Genomic DNA, 18,554 nt, shown 5'->3' on the forward strand with positions numbered 1-18,554 from the left:
AATACAGAATTTTGGGGCCAAATGTATAGAAACAGGTAGTAAGCTTCTCCTATACCCAAGCAGTTCCTAGGTTATCACAGCCTGGAGACATGGAGTATGGACATGAAGTCAGCAGGCAGCATATGTATCAAGTTCAGCCAGTGAAGAGCTGCCAAAGGGTCTTATGAAGTCCACAACTGGACAGAGTTAGGCTCCACACCCAACCAGGGAATCAGGAAAGATGAGCTCAGCCCCATTGCATTTACTTCTTGCAGCTGGCTTCACTCCTTAAAAGTTGGTGGGGTCACAGAAGCAGGTATATACATATAGCAATTTAAAGTAAAATAAACCTAGGATGGCAGGTGGACTCTTAAGGCCCCACCATGGTCTTCACCTCTTGGCATCATGCCCTTGTGTGATCCTCTTCCCCTGAATGTGGACAGGACTTGTAACTTCCTTCTAACCCATAAATGGAAGGTGACCAGATGTGTGTATTGCAGCTCCCATCATGCTGGAGTCCTTCTCTTTCTTGCTGATTTGATGAAACAAGACTGTATGGAGGACCCACGTGACAAGAAACTGAGACTGGCCTCCAGTCAACAACCAGCAAGAAAATGAGGCCTTTAATCTGGCTGTCTGCGAGGAAATGAATTTTGCTAATAACCTCATGAGCTTAGAATTGAATCCTTCCCCAGTCGAGTCTCAGATAAGACTGCAGCTTCAGCTGACACTGAAGAGAGCCCAGCTAAGCTGTATCCAGGCTCCTGGCCCACAGAAACTGTGACATAAGTGTGTGCTGTGTTAAAACATGGAGTTTGTGATAATATTGTTACACGGCAGTAACAGAAGAGAGGTCAAGTCAGTGAGCAAGAATGAATGTTCAACAAATGATCCAAACAACTGGGTAGCCCCTGAAAAAAAAATAAAGCTGGATCCCTCACTCTCACATGATATCACCATAAATTCCAGGTAGAGGAAAGATTTAAGTAGAAAAATACATCAAAAGAGAAAACATGCTTTTAATGTGTAATTTTGGAGTGAGGAAGGCTTTCCTAAGTGAAAGTCCAAAAACTATGAAAGAAAAGACTAATAAATCTGATTAAGAGAGAAAATATATCTGCAACTTGTATCACAGAGGGCTAATTTCTGTAATATGTAAGTAGTTCCTACAAATTAATAAGAAAAAGATTAATTACTCAATAGGGAAAAAAAGCAAAGGCTATAAACAGTTTATAGAAATGAAACTACACCTGGTTCTTACACTTATGGAAAGATGTTTCCTCATTATAAGAGTGAGAAACACAAAGAGACACTAACTAGGATCAAAATGTGTGATAACATACTTGATTGAAAAGCAATGGGAAAAATGGCACCCTCATTTAGTGCTGGTGGGGAGTATACTGGTGCAGCCTCTCTAGAGGACATCAAGGCAGTAACTATCAAAACTATAAATGTGGTTGGGCACGGTGACTCACACCTGTAATCCCAGCATTCTGGGAAGCTGAGGTGGGCATATCACCTAAGGTCAGGAGTTGGAGACCAGCCTGGGCAACATGGTGAAACTTTATTTCTACCAAAAAAAAAAATACAAAAATTAGCCAGGTGTGGTGGTGTGCACCTGTAGTCCCAGCTACTCAGGAGGCTAAGGCAGAAGAATAGCTTGAACCCAGGAGGCTGAGGTTGCAGTGAGCGGAGATCACGCCACACACCACTGCACTCCAGCCTGGGAGACAGAGTAAGACTCCACCTCAAAAAAAAAAAAAAAAAAAAAAAAAAAAACACCACCTACAAACACACTTGACTCTTCAACTCAACAATTCCATTTCTACAGGTATTTAGAATGACATATGTATAAGGCTATCCAATGTAACATTGTTTGTCAGAGCAAAGATGTGAATCAACCTGTCTACCAATAGGAGCTTAGAATGAAATAATTTACAGTGCATATGTAACAGAATACCATGAACCATACACACAGAATGAGGAATCTTTCCATTCTGAGAGGTCTCTGAAATATACTTAGTAAGTAAACACCAACAACAATAATCAAAACAAAACAAAACTGAGGTGCCTCCAGGGAGGAGACCAGGGCAGCTGGGGTCAGGTCAAAAGGACAGCTTTTATTATGTGGGGTTTTTTGTCGTTGTTGTTTTGTTTTTTTTTTTTTTGAGACGGAGTCTCGCTCTGTTGCCCAGACTGGAGTGCAATGGTGCAATCTAGGCTCACTGCAACCTCTGCCTCCCGGGTTCAAGTGATTCTCCTGTCTCAGCCTCCCAAGTAGCTGGGATTAAAGGCACACACCACCATGCCTGGCTAATTTTTTTGTATTTTCAGTAGAGACGGGGTTTCACTGTGTTCCCCAGGCTGGTCTCAAACTCCTGAGCTCAGGAAGTCCACCCGCCTGGGCCTCCCAAAGTGGTAGGATTACAGGCGTGAGCCACCGCGCCTGGCCTCTTTTATACCTTTTAAATGTTGAACCATATGGTTGCATTTCTTTTTCAAACAATAAAATTCAAATCAATAAATACATACAATTTGTAGAACAGGATGCATGGTATGCCACAGTTTCTGCAAAGAAATTAAATTCAGACTAGCTATCTGTTCAGACATACCTACCTACATACATTCTTGCACGTAAACAGCTACCTCTGAAGTGGCACACAAGAATCTCAGGGCTGGTTTCCTCTGGGCTGGAGAACTGGTAACCAGTAAACTGTGCAGTGAGGCAGCAGGGATGAGAAATTCTCTTTCAAATTTTATACCATTATATCTATTACCAATTTGAAAACAAACGATTAAAAAAATGTTTAAGCTACTGTGGTTTCTCTGGTCCTCTGCGCTTCCCCTGTTAAGATTCTCACTGATGAATCTCCCCAACATCTCCATGCTGATAACTCCTAAATCTCTGTCTCTACCCTGGCCCGTGTCTTGAACTGTCATCCTGAAACAGTCTTTCCCTCAGTTTCTCAGCACAGTGGTCTGGTGATTCCCCTTCTTATTCTCCTACGGTGGTGCCTTCCCTTAAGATCTGGTTTCTGTGAAACTCTGGGGTTTCACGGAGTTTTGTGCTTAACAAGTTCTCATCTCCTCCTCCTCATTGGTACCCACAGCTGAGTGGTCATCTAGATGCCAGTACTTTCCAAATCTCCATCCCTGCCCAGATGTCTTGTCTGAGCTCCAGATACAAACACCAGTTGCCAGAGAACATCTTACTGACAACTGGGACTCCTCCCCCACACCGGCAGCTCCTTCAGTGCTCTCATAAACCAGCAAATGGAGCCACCATCCATTCAGATAGAATACTGGGATCTTCCTAGATTCTTTCCCCCACTCCTTCCCCATCCCAATAATCAGTTTTAAGGCTCCTACACAGTTCTGTAATCTGTCCTCTTCCTCCCACCTCTGTAGATCTCCCTGGTCCACACCACCTTCCTCGTTCCTGCGAGTTCCCAGCTGTTCTGAATACCCACAATATTGCTCCCCTATCCATTCTCCGCCCTGAGGCTCAATTCACCTTTTTAGTTCTACATTCGTTCCCTGGGACTGCCATCACAAAATGCCACTGACCGAGGGGCTTGAACAACAGACATAGTTCTGGAGGCTGGAAGTCCAAGTTCAAGGAGTCAGTAGGTTTGGCTTCTCAAGAATTCTCCTTGGCTTGCAGATGACCACCTTCTCACTGTGTCTGCACATGGTTGTTCCTCTGTGTATGTGCATGCCTGGCATTTCTCTTTGTGTCTAAAACTCCTCCTCTTACAAGGATCTAGGTCAAACTGGGCTAGAGCCTATCCTAACAGCCTATCTAACAGGTTACTTAATTACCTCTTTAAAGGCCCTATCTCCAAACACAGTCACTTTCTGAGGTACTGAGGGTTAGGGCTCAACATATGAGTTTTGGGGATGCAAATCAGCCCATCACAATGTCCAACAGGTCATGTCACTCCCCTCAATAAAATCTTTCACTGGGGTCCCAATGCCCTTGAAATAATATCCTTTCCAAGACATGACCCCTGCCTACCATTCTCTCTCCCAGATGGAGGGATAGTGTAGGCAGGGGTGGGAGTTCAGATGGGTGTAAGGGTATAGGCAGAATTAGAGAGATCAGGAAGAAATGGTACCCTTTCATTATCTCCCTTCCAGTCATGCCTCTTCCAACTACAGATAGACTTTGGGCAAGCTGTCTAAACTCTCTGCAGAATGGGCTGGGTCCTTGATGACCCACAGACCTGGCTGAGCAGCAGGGAGAGATGGCATACTCCACCCCATGCTTAGATCCCCTGAACAGAAAATACCAGGCCTGTATCCCCTCTGTAAAAGTAAAGGTTCCCCCAGAGTCAATCAAGGAATCTTCTGGCCAAATCCAGGATTAGAAGCAGATCTAAACTGCAATTGGGCAATCTCCCTTCGAGACTAAACTGCTCATTAAGATGTCCTAGATATCCAGTATTAGAAAGTTACCATCTTGCTGGCTCCATAGTGAAAATGAATGCATGGACTTGGCAGTGGCATTATGCAAGACCTGATTTGTCTGTCTCCACTTATGAACTGAGTGACCTGGGGCAAGATGCTTAATACCTCTCAGCCTTGATGTACTCATCTATAAAATGGGGTTAATATTCTTCTAGGTAATTCGAACTATACTAATTCCAAGGGCTGCTGTAATTAATTGCCACGAATTGAGTGGCTTAAAACAACAAAAATATGTTCTTTCACAATTCTAGAGGCTAGAAGTTCAAGGTGTTGGCAGGACCATGCTTCCTCTGAAAACTCCAGGGCAGAATCCTTCCTTGCCTGGCTTCTGGAGGTTGCTAGCAATCCCTGGCATTCCTTGCCTTGCACCTACATGCTCCAGTGTCTGCCTCTGTCTTCACAAGGCCATCTTCCCTCTGTGAGTGTCCGTGTGCCCCCTCTTATTACAAAGACACCAGTCACAGATATTAGGGCCCACCCAAGTCCAACAGAACTGGGTCTTAACGAATTACATATGTCAAGACCCCGTTTGCAAACTGGATTGCATTCACAAGTACCAGGGTTTAGGGCTTCAGTGTATCTTTTCGGGGGACACAATTTAACCTGCGACACCTACTTGTGAGAGGATTAAAGAAATAATGACCTAAAAGCACTAAGGACAGTACCCGGGGCACACAGAAAGCACTCCACACAGAACAGTTTTTCTGTTCCAGTGTGTGGCTAATATACAGCAGGCTACTTTCCCAGAAGATCAGGTCTAGCTTCTTTGCTCCTCACAAAAAACAAAAACCACAAGCAAGAAACCAAAAGCAAACAAGCCGGTATCCCCACGGCTAATGCTGTATTAAGACTTTTAAAATAAACAAAGCAAGACTTGGTACCATGTCACTGATGTAAATATTTTATCAGTGGGTCTCTGAAAAAAACCCCACGCACACACGTGGGCCCCACATGCCTCCTCCCTGGAGGAGCTGGTTCTGCCAATAAGGGGCCTCAAGGGCTGCTTGAAAGCAGAGAGGAGTTTACTCAAGGTGTACGCCTCTGGTTCCAACATCTGGCTGCATTCCAGCTCCGCAAAGCCTTCCAGAAACAAGGCAACACAGGGCCTATGGACACCTAAAGCCCGTGCTGAGGCTGAATCCTGAGCACCCTCAACACTGGGGCTTCCCAGGACAGCCAGGCAAGACGGCTCAGCCAAGGAAGTGATTAATAAATCATGGGCAAAGCTTTTTCCCATTCTCTGCTCAGTGGAAACCAAAACGCCTATCACAATGATCAAAGCTGCTGCCTGCAACTTCAGATTGACTTTGACTGAGCTCATTAAGTCAGAAGCTTCTGCAGAGTGGATTTTCTCCATGGATAATGCTTGCAAATTAGGAAGTTAAGTGGCTTGGGAGAACCTGGGACCCATTAACCAACTAGCCAGTCAGAGCTTCCATTAAAAGAGGAAAATGGCTGAAAATCTGAAATCTGTTCTTGGGCAGCTGTTCAAAGATTCTATTATGAGTTTTCAGGGGACGCCCCTTGGGGTTCACACCAACGTAAGCAGAGAAGCCTCCATGGACATGAAATGAGAAGGACCTCGACCGAGGAGACAGGGGCCTGGGTTCAAATCCTGGCTGCATCTGGAATATTAGGGATTTCTTTCCTCTCTCTGAGCTTCGGTGTCCTGAGGGGGAAGTGCCCCCCAGTCTAAGGCATGTGGATTCCACGGCTGGAACCTGTGTATAAAATCGTGACTCTGAGCCAGGGACTTGGTACACACAACATATGCACTTAGGAAAGGACTGTTCGTAAACCCATGTGTAGACTAGAGTCCCATCTGCCAGTAACCAAATGATGAGGCCGCACGTGAGGAATTTAACCATCTGAAACAGTTAGGTGTTAGCTGGTGGAGGGAAAGGCAGGCTAGAGTTGAGAAACCTGCCAGGTTAAATAATTTTCTCCTCTTTCTGCAGAATCACGGTGTTCTCTTGCAACAGATCTTGCCTATGTTATAAAGCTCTTTGGCTGAGATGGATGACAGAAATATTAACAAAAAACTGAGGCATTAAACATAAATTAAATTAAAACAAAACTGAGAAATTAAGTTTTCCCTGTTTTGAAGAAGAGACTCAGAATGAAGGGCAAAAGAAAGCACAAGGAAGCAGGGAGGCCCAGAGCCAGACCCCAGAGAATAGTGAAGTGCAGGATTCAGAGGCAATGCTTACATTGCCGAGGACTCCTCTCAGTAACGTGCATGAACTCAACACACCTCAAGAAAAAGACAGAAAATCCAGATCAGATTTTGAGGACTCCAGTGTCACACCTTCTCAAATATCCTGAGACACCAGGCCAACCAGGCAACAGGAACAAGCTGCCACATGGTGCCAGCCCATCTATTCCCAAAAGCCTGCTGAGCCACAGGTTATTTCTCCAACAGCGAAGCTTCCTTCCAGAGGCTCTAAGCATTTGATGCTCACATCCACTCCTCCCAAGGATGAGATGACCTCACTGGCTCTGGTCAATACTAATCCCTTCGCCCCAAAGTCCTACAGAAAATTATTCCTTCAATCCGGTGTCAAGAGGAAAATTTGAGATGATCTTGAGGAAGCTGGTCCAGAGGAAGGCAAGGAAGAACAAGGGCTGCCTGCTGAGACATGCGTTCTATGAGAAACCAACATGGCTTCCTGCTATAAAAAAGAATGCTTGGAGGTAGGAAAAATTAGGGTTGGCGAATTTGGTACAGTCTACAGAAGTACATTAAAAGCCTGGACAGAAGTGTTTATGCAATAAAGCACTATATGAAAACTTATGCAGGATTTCACCTGAGAATTTGGCTTTGCGTAAAGTTTATACTCATGCAGTTTGGACATCACCCCACCTGGTACATTACTACCCCTCATGGGCGGAAGATGGCCATATGATCATTCAGAATGAATACTGCAGTGGCAGGAGCTTGCAGGCTGCTATATCTGAAAACACTAAGTCTACTAATCATTTCCAAGAGCCAAAACTCAAGGACATCCTTCTACAGATTTCCCTTGAACTTAAGTACAGCTACAACTCTGGCATGGTACACCCGGATATCAAACCTAGTAAGACCTTCCTTTGTCACAAGATGCAAAGACTCCTCTGGAGTCACAGAAGTTGAAAATGAAGCTGATTAGTTTCTCTCTGCCCGTGTGATATATAAAATTGGTGACCTAGGCCATGTGACATCAATAAGCAAACTCAAAGTGGAAGAAGGAGATAGCTGCTTCCTGGCAAATGAGATTTTGCAAGAGGATTATTAGTGCCTTCCCAAAGCAGACCTATTTGCCTTGGGATTAATCACCGCAATGGCTGAAGGAGCAAGGGCATTACCCATCAACAGTGCTGCATGGCACCATAACCATGAGAGTCACTTCCCACACATTCCTCAGGAGCTCTCAGAAGACTTTTACAATCCGCTCAAGCACATGATCCACCCTCATCCAGGAGAGAGATCTTCTGCAGCAGCTCTGGTCAGAAATTGGCCCTGGCCCTCCCTGGGGAAAGCAGAAGAGCTCTAGCAGCAGCTGAATTTGGAAAAGTCCCAGACAGCTGCACTGGAAAGGGAACTAAGGGAAGCCCAGCAGGCCCAGTCCCTGCAGGAAGACTTCCATCATGGTGACCCTGGGGTCTCCAGGACCACAAGGGATCAGGAAACACCAAATGCCTGGTAGGAGGAAAGAGTGAAAGGTCTTCAAGCTTTACCTCGGGACAGCATGAGCCTCTGAACTAAGGGAAGAAAAAGGGAAACAGCCCTTGGCTTGGCCTTATGGATTAGGAGGTTGCTGTTGCAGATTCCCCACCAAGGATCCCAGGGACTCACTGTACATAGAAAGGAATGGAATTTGGTTTTGAATTCAAGTAACAGTTTACATGAAAATGTGCCTGGATTTCCACAGTACTTCCCAGCTTATATGATGCTATTCCTGAAAAAGAGTTCCCAGCCCCTTTGTGGAAGTGGGTCTCCTAATATATATACCCTTTCTGATATTGTATTTACTAAATAAATGGCTTCACCATTACATGAGGTAGGTAAAAGTAAGACTGTATATAACTTGGACATCTCTGAGCTGGTTAACTTGTAGAACAAAAACACTGGATGCAGAAGGTTCAAGGAAAACTTGACATGGCTGTTCTCCATCTACTTGCCCTGTCCCTCTTGTGGCCACATTCTGACTGGTTTGATGTTCCAAGCCTCACCAATTTCCCTTTATTTTATCAGAATTTGGCCTTGTTTCCTATTATTTCATCATACTTTATCCAAAACCTTTTTATGTACACATTTCTAAAGGAAAAGAATACTGCATTTTTGTTTTTTGAGACGGAGTCTCACTCTGTCGCCCAGGCTGGAGTGCAGTGGTATGATCTCGGCTCACTGCAACCTCCGCCTCCCGGGTTCAAGAGATTCTTCTGCCTCAGTCTCCTGAGGAGCTGGGACTACAGGTGCGTACCACCATGCCTGGCTAACTTTTATATTTTTAGTAGAGATGGGGTTTCACCATATTGGCCAGGCTGGTCTCAAACTCCTGACCTCTGATCCACCCACCTCGGCCTCCCAAAGTGCTGAGATTACAGGCGTGAGCCACTGCGCCCGGCCTGCATTTTTAAATAAAGCATTTTATCTTGTCCAAAGACAAATTACAGGTAGAGTACTCTTCTTTGTCACAGGTCACTAACGAAGAATGAAAAATTTACGTTAGAGAACATTTTACGTGATAAAAGGGTAAGAGAATTCAATAGGTCAGTAGTAACATGCCTTGGCAGTAGGGCCCAGCTTCACAGATCCAAAAGTTAATAACAGTCAGGATCTGCTATAAAATAATGTTGGTCATAAGGTATTTGATAAATGTTTGTGTCATCTTAATGAATGCAACCTGTTAATGATTAATGGCTTTTTTACTGTTGGATTTTCTTCTTTTCCTGATTTTAAAAAGCGAATTTTTTAAATTGAATAAACCCTCACACTATTCTTTAAAAAAATAGTGTGTCTCTGACCCCAAAGACTATTCAAGAGCATTAAATGAGACAGCCCTCTCTCCTAACACATGTCTGGCAGATGCTAAATAAATGTTATTCCCCCATCTCTTTTTGGTTTCCTCCCTCCGCTCTTCAGAATTTTTTACCCATTCCTATCTTCACAAAGGCCTCCCCAGTTTCTCGGCACATAGTGAGGGCTTCCTGCTTTAGAAAACCCTTCCTGAAATCCTAAATACCCACATACCTGAAAACAAATTACCTACACCCTCCCATGGCCCCCAGCCACGGCCTTGAAGCCTCCTCCCTCCCAGTCAAGCCTCTGACAGAATAGTCTCTACCAGCAGTTCCCAAATGTGTGTTACAAGAACACCCTGGTCCATGACAAAGGGTTCACTGGTTAGCAACAAAAGCAGAAAATGAAGGCACAATTGCAGCAAGCTCTTCTTAGAATTAAACATTCCACTTATAGGACCATCCTTTATTCTGATGAGCCATTACAACATTTTTGTACTAAAATATAATTTATTTTATAAAATAATGATGGGATCATGAGAGAGTGATTTTGTTTTCATTATTCTCATCTGATCAAATAAAAGCGGGTGACTCAACATCAGGAGCCCAAGCTTTTGGTTTTTTCTTTTTTTTTCATTACTTTACTGATCCATAATATCTAAGCTTGGGAATTGTGGTTATTATACTAATCAGTTTCAGTTGGCTGCCTCCACGTCCGCCCCAGCTCAACTCTTCTCAACACTATTTTTTTTTTTTTTTTTTGAGACAGTCTTGCTCTGTTGCCCAGGCTGAAGTGTGGTGGCATAATCACAGCTCACTGCAGCCTCAACTTCCTGGGTTCAAGTTATCTTCTTACCTCAAGCTCCTGAGTAGCTGGCACTACAGGTGTGCACCAGCACGCCCACCTAATTTTTGTATTTTTTGTATACAGAGGGTTTCACCATGTTGCCCAAGTGGATCTTGAACTCCAGGGCTCAAGTGATCCTCACACCTCAGCCTCCCCAAGTGCTAGGATTACAGGCATGAGCCACCACACCCAGCCTCAATCCTAAGTTACAAACCCAGCTTCTACTCTCACCATTCAAGTGAAACCACTCCCTCAGTGGTGTCCAAATCTGGGCCTTCTTCCCTTTAGCCTGCATCTGACAGCCTAGACAACCTCACCCTGGTTACACTTAGACAGACCACAGCCTCCAAAGTAGAAGCTAACTCCAGGCTTTCCAAACAGAGCCCTGAACAAGGGAAAGGCTTCCCAGTGCCTATGTTCCAGAGCCCAAACCCCGAGCCCTCACTGGGTCTCTGTGGCCTCATCACCACCCCATCTACCAAAGCAAGACTGGGGCTGGAAAAGACCAGGACTCACAACCTCGCTGTCACCCAAGTCCCAGCAAGTTGTTCGATTTCTCTGAACCTCAGTCTCCTACTGGGTCAAATCACGATCATGACAGTCTTGAAGTCATAGGGATCTTGGGGGATTCAAAAAAAATCCAGTGGGTAAAGCAGTTTTCCCAGTGCCTGGGACACAGTAAGCACCAAATAAATGGGAACATGGTTAGTAGTAGGAGTGTTCCTAGTAGACAATGCCCTCTTTCTAGTTTTATCTTCCACTGCTCAAGATTCCAGCAAATTTGTAATACTTATGGCTTCCCAAATACATTGCATAGTTTCTCACCTCTGGGACCCAGTCCACACCATCCTGGAATTCCATCACGTCAAGGACTGCCTTCCCAATCCTTGTTTATTCATCACGGCTGGAAGAAATGGGGACCTCCTCTAACTCCAGCAACATTAGGTCTATATCACTCTTGTGCCACTCACCACATTACTATGCAACACCTTACTCAGAGACCCACATGCATGTTTTCCCTCTCTTCATAAATTCTTAATTACTTAAGGTCAGGGGAAAGTTCTGCACATCCAACCATACCTACTATATTGATTTACAAGTAAGTGAACAATAAGTAATTGTTTCAAAAAGCCAGTGACAATAATCCCAAACAGGTCATTTAAAAATAGACAGTAAGCACATACAGAGTGGAGACTTCTTATGGCCAATGTTGAATTTCTTCCTAGGACGAAGAACAGCAGTGTTTATATGTGGGTATATATGTTACAGAAATTCCACAAGTTGGGTCTAGGTCCTGTTGTTTTCCGCAAAGAAAGCCAATGACTGAGATGATGATTAATGCCAAGGAAGAAGGCTTTAATCAGGTGCTAAAGCTGAGGAGACTCAGTCTTAAATCAATCTCCCTGAATAACTAAAACTAGAGGTTTTAGGGAAGAATTGTAGCAACGTGTTAAAAAAAAAACAAACAAAAAACCAGAACTGGGAGGGGCAAGGAAGCAGTCGTGATGAATGAGGGGTTCTGACATCTAACTGTCGGAATGTGGTGATCTGGCAAGTTTCAGTTCTTTGATTTTTTTTAAGAGGCCTGAAGATCATTTCCTGAGGAAGGAACTCATATTTAAAAAATGTAAGTTTCAAGCTTTAAGACACAAAGGGTCAATTTCTATGTTTACCCAAAAAAACTATCTATGGGACTGTTGGTTGGTTTCATATACACGCATGGACACAAATATGTTCATCTCAAAATCTCAGCAATGCAAGTGGACAGTAATTAAAAATTTAATCCAATGGCATTTAAATCCATTGTCCTTGTGGCCTGGCCTTCCTCCCTCCACAGTTGTGACTGACTGTCACCATATAACTCTACTTTGTTCTCCCATTAACATCTACATCTCTGTACTTCTGATCTCTGTGTTGTTTTGATTATGTCTTCTTCTGGTATATCTACTTCTGGTTTAGTCTTTACCACATTATTTCCATATCTTCACTCAGATCACCACTTCCAAGTGACAGTGTTATTTATTTTGCAAAGCCAGTCTTTTTAACCTCCATTTTGTTCCCCACCCACATTGAGTTCTGAATCCACTCAATGTCCTTTTCATGGTGTCCTATGTATTCAAATAGCTCAAGTCTACAGAGATTTTAATTTCTTCTCATTCTACTTTCCTCTTCCATCTCGCAAATAAATATAACATATTTAAACACGAAAGGGAACAATCAGTGTGTCCTCCCCTAAATATACTTAGAGAAAAGGCATTTCTATTTCATAATCTTTGAGGCTCTTTAGTCCACTGTACGAACTCATTAAACTGTAGGTGGTCCAGAGAGCCCAGGAAACTTAATGAGCCTCCCAGACGCAAGGTGTTCATACACTTTTGAAGTCAGTGTGGAACCAACATATGGAAAATGATCATCAGCCACTTAGTCCTGATGATGGCCCCAGAGGGTGGGTATACCCTCTTCAACCCCAAATTTAGGAAGAAAAAGGTACTTTCTGTAGAGGCAAAAGGAGACTGAGATGAGCCATTTGAACTAGCAGCAAAACTAAAATATACCTGGAATTCTGAAGACTCTGCTTCCAGAATCTCACTTAGCACTGACCCTGCATTATGTCCTAGGTCATGAAAGAGAATACCCCTAGAACTTGGAGACAAGCTCAAGTTCAAACTCCAAAAACGTGAGGATTTTAGAATCAACAAAAAAGGAAAAAGGTTAAATGTATTTCAAAAAGACCAAGAAGACAGAGGGAAGAACATTTCAAGGACAGGGGAAAAATGCAAATAATAATTTTTTTAATGTGAAAATGAGGAGTCACGAAAGTCTAATTTCAAGTTCATGATGGTGACCAGAGATTTCAGGATTGAAATTTTCAGGAGGATCGAGTCCTCATCTCTGTTTTAAGACCACAAACAGGACCACAGTAGTCCCTGATATAAAATATCCTCATTGTATATTTTAAAAGAACTAAAAGAGTATAATTGGATCGTTTGTAACACAAAGGATAAATGCTTGAGGGAACAGGTACCCCATTCTCCATGATGTGCATTGCCTGCCTGTATCAAAACATCTCATGTACCCCGTAAACATGCACCTACTCTGTACTCACAAAAATTTAAAATGAAAAAAAAACTTTTAATATTCTCATTGCTCTTAGAGTAAAACGCAAAAGCTTTACATAGCCTGCTGTACAAACCAAAGCACAACTGAGAAGTCACTAAGTAGAAACCCATTCATTCATTCAACAAGCTAGGCACTGGGGGTTTGAGATAAATGACACTCCCAGCCCTCAACCGTAGTCTCAGCATGGATTGGTAAGCATGTGGTGAGTGCTCCTGAAATGTCAGCATGGGCTAAACACCCTGCATTCATGATCTTGTCTATTTTCCCCAAGAATGCCATGAGGCTGCTATTAACCTTATCCTCCTTTTACAGGTAAAGAACGCACTGAGGCAGAGCAGCTCTGTAACTGGCCTAACTAAGGTCAGGCAGCCAGGAGCTGACCTCAGACTGTTTGGTTCAAGAGCCTTCCTTCTGAACCATCACTCTCCCACACCTCCACCAGAAGTGGAGCCTAGAAAGGGGCTCACCACTGCTTTGCGTATCTTCTTGCAGCGGTGCACCCTGGATGAGTGGTCCCAGCATCACAGAATGAGACAGCCTCCAGGGAGGAGGAGCACATGGCTGAGGCTCACTGCCTTCTATATGCTGAGCCACGGGGGCACCGGAATCCACACAATTGGAAAACATTCTGATCTCCAGCAGAATGAGACCTTATCGCCCAGTCCTACAGTCCAGAGCTGGGGCCTGGACGTTCATGCCATGCCAACAGTAGAACAACCGCCTCTTAACTGCCTGTCATGAATGGCCTTGGGGTTCCCCATCCATTATCCACCTCAGCGGGGGATGAGGGAACAGGCCTGGCCACAGCCCACCGCTCCCCTGACCAGTCATGAGGGGCAGGCAAATTAAAACCACAGCAGGCTGGGCGCGGTGGCTCACACCTGTAATCCCCGCACTTTGGGAGGCGAGGCGGGTGGATGGATCATGAGGTCAGGAGTTCAAGACCAGCCTGGCCAACATGGTCAAACTCCGTCTCTACTAAAAATACAAAAATTAGCCAGATGTGGGAACACAAGCCTATAATCCCAGCTACTAAGGTGGCTGAGGCAGAGAACTGCTTGAATCCAAGAGGCGGGGGGTTGCAGTGAGCCGAGATCGCGCCACTGCACTCCAGCCTGGGCGACAGAGCGAGACTCCGTCTCAAAAATAAACAAAACAAAACACAGCAAGTCACCACCTTGCACCTTGGAGAAACAAATTAAAAACTCTAAATTCCAAATGTTGGAAGAAAGGTGGAGAAACAGATGCTCTCATAAACCACTAATGAGAGGATAAATGGGCAGGACCATTTTATAGAGAAGTTGGCAATATCTACTCACGTTGAAAACGTGCAAATCCTTTGATCGGCAACTCTACTTCAAGAATATCATTATAGAGAAAGTCCTGCTATTATGCACAAAAATTTTCACTGCAGTGTGGCTAGTCATGGTAATAATCTAAATATCCTGTTACAAGATGAATGAGCAAAGTGTAGTATATTCATATAATAGGATATTCTACTGCAGCTAAAATAAACTGTATCTATATGTGGCAATGTAGATAGAACTCAAAATTATAAATGGGATGGAACTCAAAATTATAAAGGTAAATGAAAAAAGCCAGCTGCAGAAGCGTAGGCCATTTGATAGCCACCTATGTACACTTTAAAATCCTATGCAAGGGATATAAATGCACATCAGTAGCAAAAGACTAAAAACAGGGACAGAAAGGATATATGCCAATTTGGGGATAGTGATGACCTCTGGGCCAAGAGAGAGTAATGGGATGAGGCAAAGTCTGACTCTATCTGTAATACATTTTTCTTTTTTGGCGGGGGACGGAGTCTCACTTTGTCACCAAAGCTGGAGTAGAATGGTGAGATCTTAGCTCACGGCAACCTCAGCCTTCTGGGTTCAAGCAATTCTCATGCCTCAGCCTCCCAAGTAGCTACAGGGACTACAGGTGCACCCTACCATGCTCGGCTAATTTTTTTTCTGTATATTTTTAGTAGAGACAGGGTTTCACCATGTTGGCCAGGCTGGTCTCAAACTCCTGGCCTCAAGTGATTCACCAGCCTCAGCCTCCCAAAGTGCTAGGATTATAGGTATGAGCTACTGCACCCAGCCACATTTTTCTTTTAAAAGGAAAGCCTGAATTATGATGACATATATTAAAAATCTGATAAATCTATATGATAGGTACACTAGTGTTTGTTATACTGTCCTCAGGTCTTTTATGCTATTTGGAAGATTCAATAATTTAAAGTAATTAAAAATATATTTTAAAGCACCCAAGTTACTCTTATCATCATTTAGGCTTAATAAACATTCAAGTATAGGGAACAAGCATAAATAAATAGCAATACTGTGTGTTAAGTTCTACATGAACAAATACAAGTTAGAGGCAGCCATTAAGAAGTCAGAGATTAATTCTCTGATTGGGAGTTGAAGATGGGAGGACACTTTCCTAGAAAAGGAGATTCACTAGCCAGGTTTCAGAAGGTGAATAGGAAGCTTTCTCTGATAAACTGTCTGCAAACACAGTCATATCCTTAATAGTAAGACCAGACAGCAAACAAGAGCACACACTGCACACGGCTACGCTGAGCTGTGGGAAAAGGTGAGAGCTGGGAGACGGCGTTCCTTCTCCATCAAGCCAACCAGAATTATGTGCTAAAAAAGCCAACAAGAAACAGGGATCACTATGGTACCGACACCATCTTGATTTGTATCAGTTCACCCTTATGGCAAGGCCTGGGCGCCTGGAGGCCCAATGCTGCTGGGAGGCGCCGGGGATGGAGGTCCAGTGACCACAGAGCCTTCTTGCAAAGTGTCCAAGAGGGTCTGCAAACTAGACGAGAGCAGCACACGTACATGCACATGAATCAAGGTCTGGGGTGGTTGTTACCATGTACTCAGGTTAGTATGGTTTTCAGCCTTTTTTCCACCCCCTAGGTAACACTCTCCCATCAATCTCAATGAGGGAGGGGAAGAGTGGCTTCCTCTTCCCCAACCCTTGAATATCACTGCTGTAAAATGTAGGGGGTAGTTAATTGATGTGAAGAGGTGGACTGAAGAAATTGGAAGAAAAGAAGGTCCAAGGCTAGGCAACAACAGGCTTTGGAACAAAAAGCAATAGTAACACCAATGATCAGACCAGGCACCCAGGAGTCCTGAGAGAGCCTACAGGAAAAGGAAGGCCCTCAAGAATTGACCTACACCAAACTTCGAGGTGACTGACACCACATCTCTAGCTTTTAGTGAGTGGGGACTACTACGGCCAGATTGGACTGAATGTAGAAAAATAAAGAAATGCAGTGCTGGGCACCAAGCACCATGGGGCAATTTGTACCTCACACACATACACACCACAAATTTGAATCATCTGTTTCGTAAGAATTTTCTTTCCGTGGAAGAATTATTCTACAGTAGCGCTGTCCACTAGAACTTTCCTTAATGACAGAAATGCTCTGTGTCTGTGCTATCCAATCCCACCAGCCACATGGGGCTACTGAGCATCTGAAATAGGCTGGGTGTGACTGAGAAACTGAATTTTTATATTTTATTTAAACTTAACTAATTTAAATTTCAGTAGCCCCAGGTGGCTAGTGGCCACTTTACTGGAGAACACAGGTCAGTGACATGCTTCTTACTGTCTGCATAGGATTTTAGTATACTGACACGGGAACTCTCCCCTACTAGTGAGCATTTTGTTAGTTTCCAGTGTTTCACCACTATAAATGATACTGCCACAAATACAGGTATCCTCACTGCCAAACTTTTGTACACATTGCAAACTATTTCACTGGGTTAACGTGCTAGAAGTGGAATTGTGGAGTCAATGAGTAATTTCTGTTTTTAGGGTTTTCCTACATATTAGAATCACCCACTCAAAATAACACAGATGTGTACAGCATTTTACTTTTTTTCTTTTCTTTTTTTTTTTTTGAGATAAGGTCTCACTCTGTCACCCAGGCTGGAGCACAACGGCACAATCTCAGCTCAATGCAATCTCCGTCTCCTGGGTTCAAGTGATTCTTCTGTCTCAGCCTCCCAAGTAACTGAGACTACAGGTGCACACCACTGCGCCCGGCTAATTTTTGTATTTTCAGTAGTGATGAGGTTTCGCCATGTTGCCCAGGCTGCCCAGCTCAAACTCTTGAGCTCATGTGATCCACCTGCCTTAGCCTCCCAAAGTGCTGGGATAACAGGCATGAGCCACCGCGCCCAGCTCATTTTACTTTTTACTAGCTGTTTTATATCCTACATGATTCTAACTGGATTCTCATGACTATCATGTAAAAGCAGAGGGGCCAGGTAATGTCATCTCCTACATATAGACAAGGATATAAGCTGTGAGGCAGTATGTTGCTGGCTTGGGTGGGTCAGATGATTTTTACAGCCAACATCAAAGAATACAACCAGCATTCTGTGATGGGAGACTCCTTGTACTCGCAGATTAGTGTGACATGGGAAAATGCTTATGCTATATTCATAAGTGAAAAAAGCAGTACATGAAATTATATTCCATGTATGATCAAAACTATCTAAAATCAAACATAAATAAACCAATGTGTTAAAAATCTTTAGGTGATAAGACTGTATGTTATGTGTTTCTACCTTTTGTCCAAGTTTTTATAATAAGCCTATTACTAATCAATAACATTTAGTGAGCAATTATAAATAAAGTTAAGTGTGGCCAGGCGCGGTGTCTCGTGCCTGTAATCCCAGCACTTTGGGAGGCCGAGGCGGGCAGATCACAAGGTCAGTAGATCAAGATCATCCTGGCTAACGCAGTGAAACCCCGTCTCTACTAAAAATACAAAAAATTAGCTGGGCGTTGTGGCGGGCACCTGTAGTCCCAGCTACTCAGGAGGCTGAGGAAGGAGAATGGTGTGAACCCGGGAGGCAGAGCTTGCAGTGAGCCGAGATTGCACCACTGCACTCCAGCCTGGGAAATAGAGCGAGACTCCGTCTCAAAAAATATATAAATAAAATAAATAAAAATAAAATTAAGTGTTTTACATGCGTTATTTAAAATATTTCTACATGGTAAGGACCATTATCATACCTATTAACAGACGAAGATGCAATGGATTTTAAATGTTTAAGAAACCTAGCCAAGGTCAAGGCAAGGAGCTGGAATCTGAATCCAGACT

General features: G+C 43.7%; 1 protein-coding gene and 1 pseudogene across 3 annotated transcripts in view; one reads left to right on the forward strand and one right to left on the reverse strand.

The window, feature by feature from the left end:
* LDLRAD3 (low density lipoprotein receptor class A domain containing 3) overlaps window positions 1–18,554 on the reverse strand; it is a 294,823-nt gene that overhangs the window by 263,808 nt on the left and 12,461 nt on the right. The gene's annotated exons all lie outside the window — the stretch shown is intronic.
* On the forward strand, window positions 6,465–8,194 carry LOC129484231 (wee1-like protein kinase 2; annotated as a pseudogene).

The sequence above is a fragment of the Symphalangus syndactylus genome, chromosome 6 (assembly GCF_028878055.3).
Source record: "Symphalangus syndactylus isolate Jambi chromosome 6, NHGRI_mSymSyn1-v2.1_pri, whole genome shotgun sequence".
NCBI classification, from domain to species: Eukaryota; Metazoa; Chordata; class Mammalia; order Primates; family Hylobatidae; genus Symphalangus; species Symphalangus syndactylus.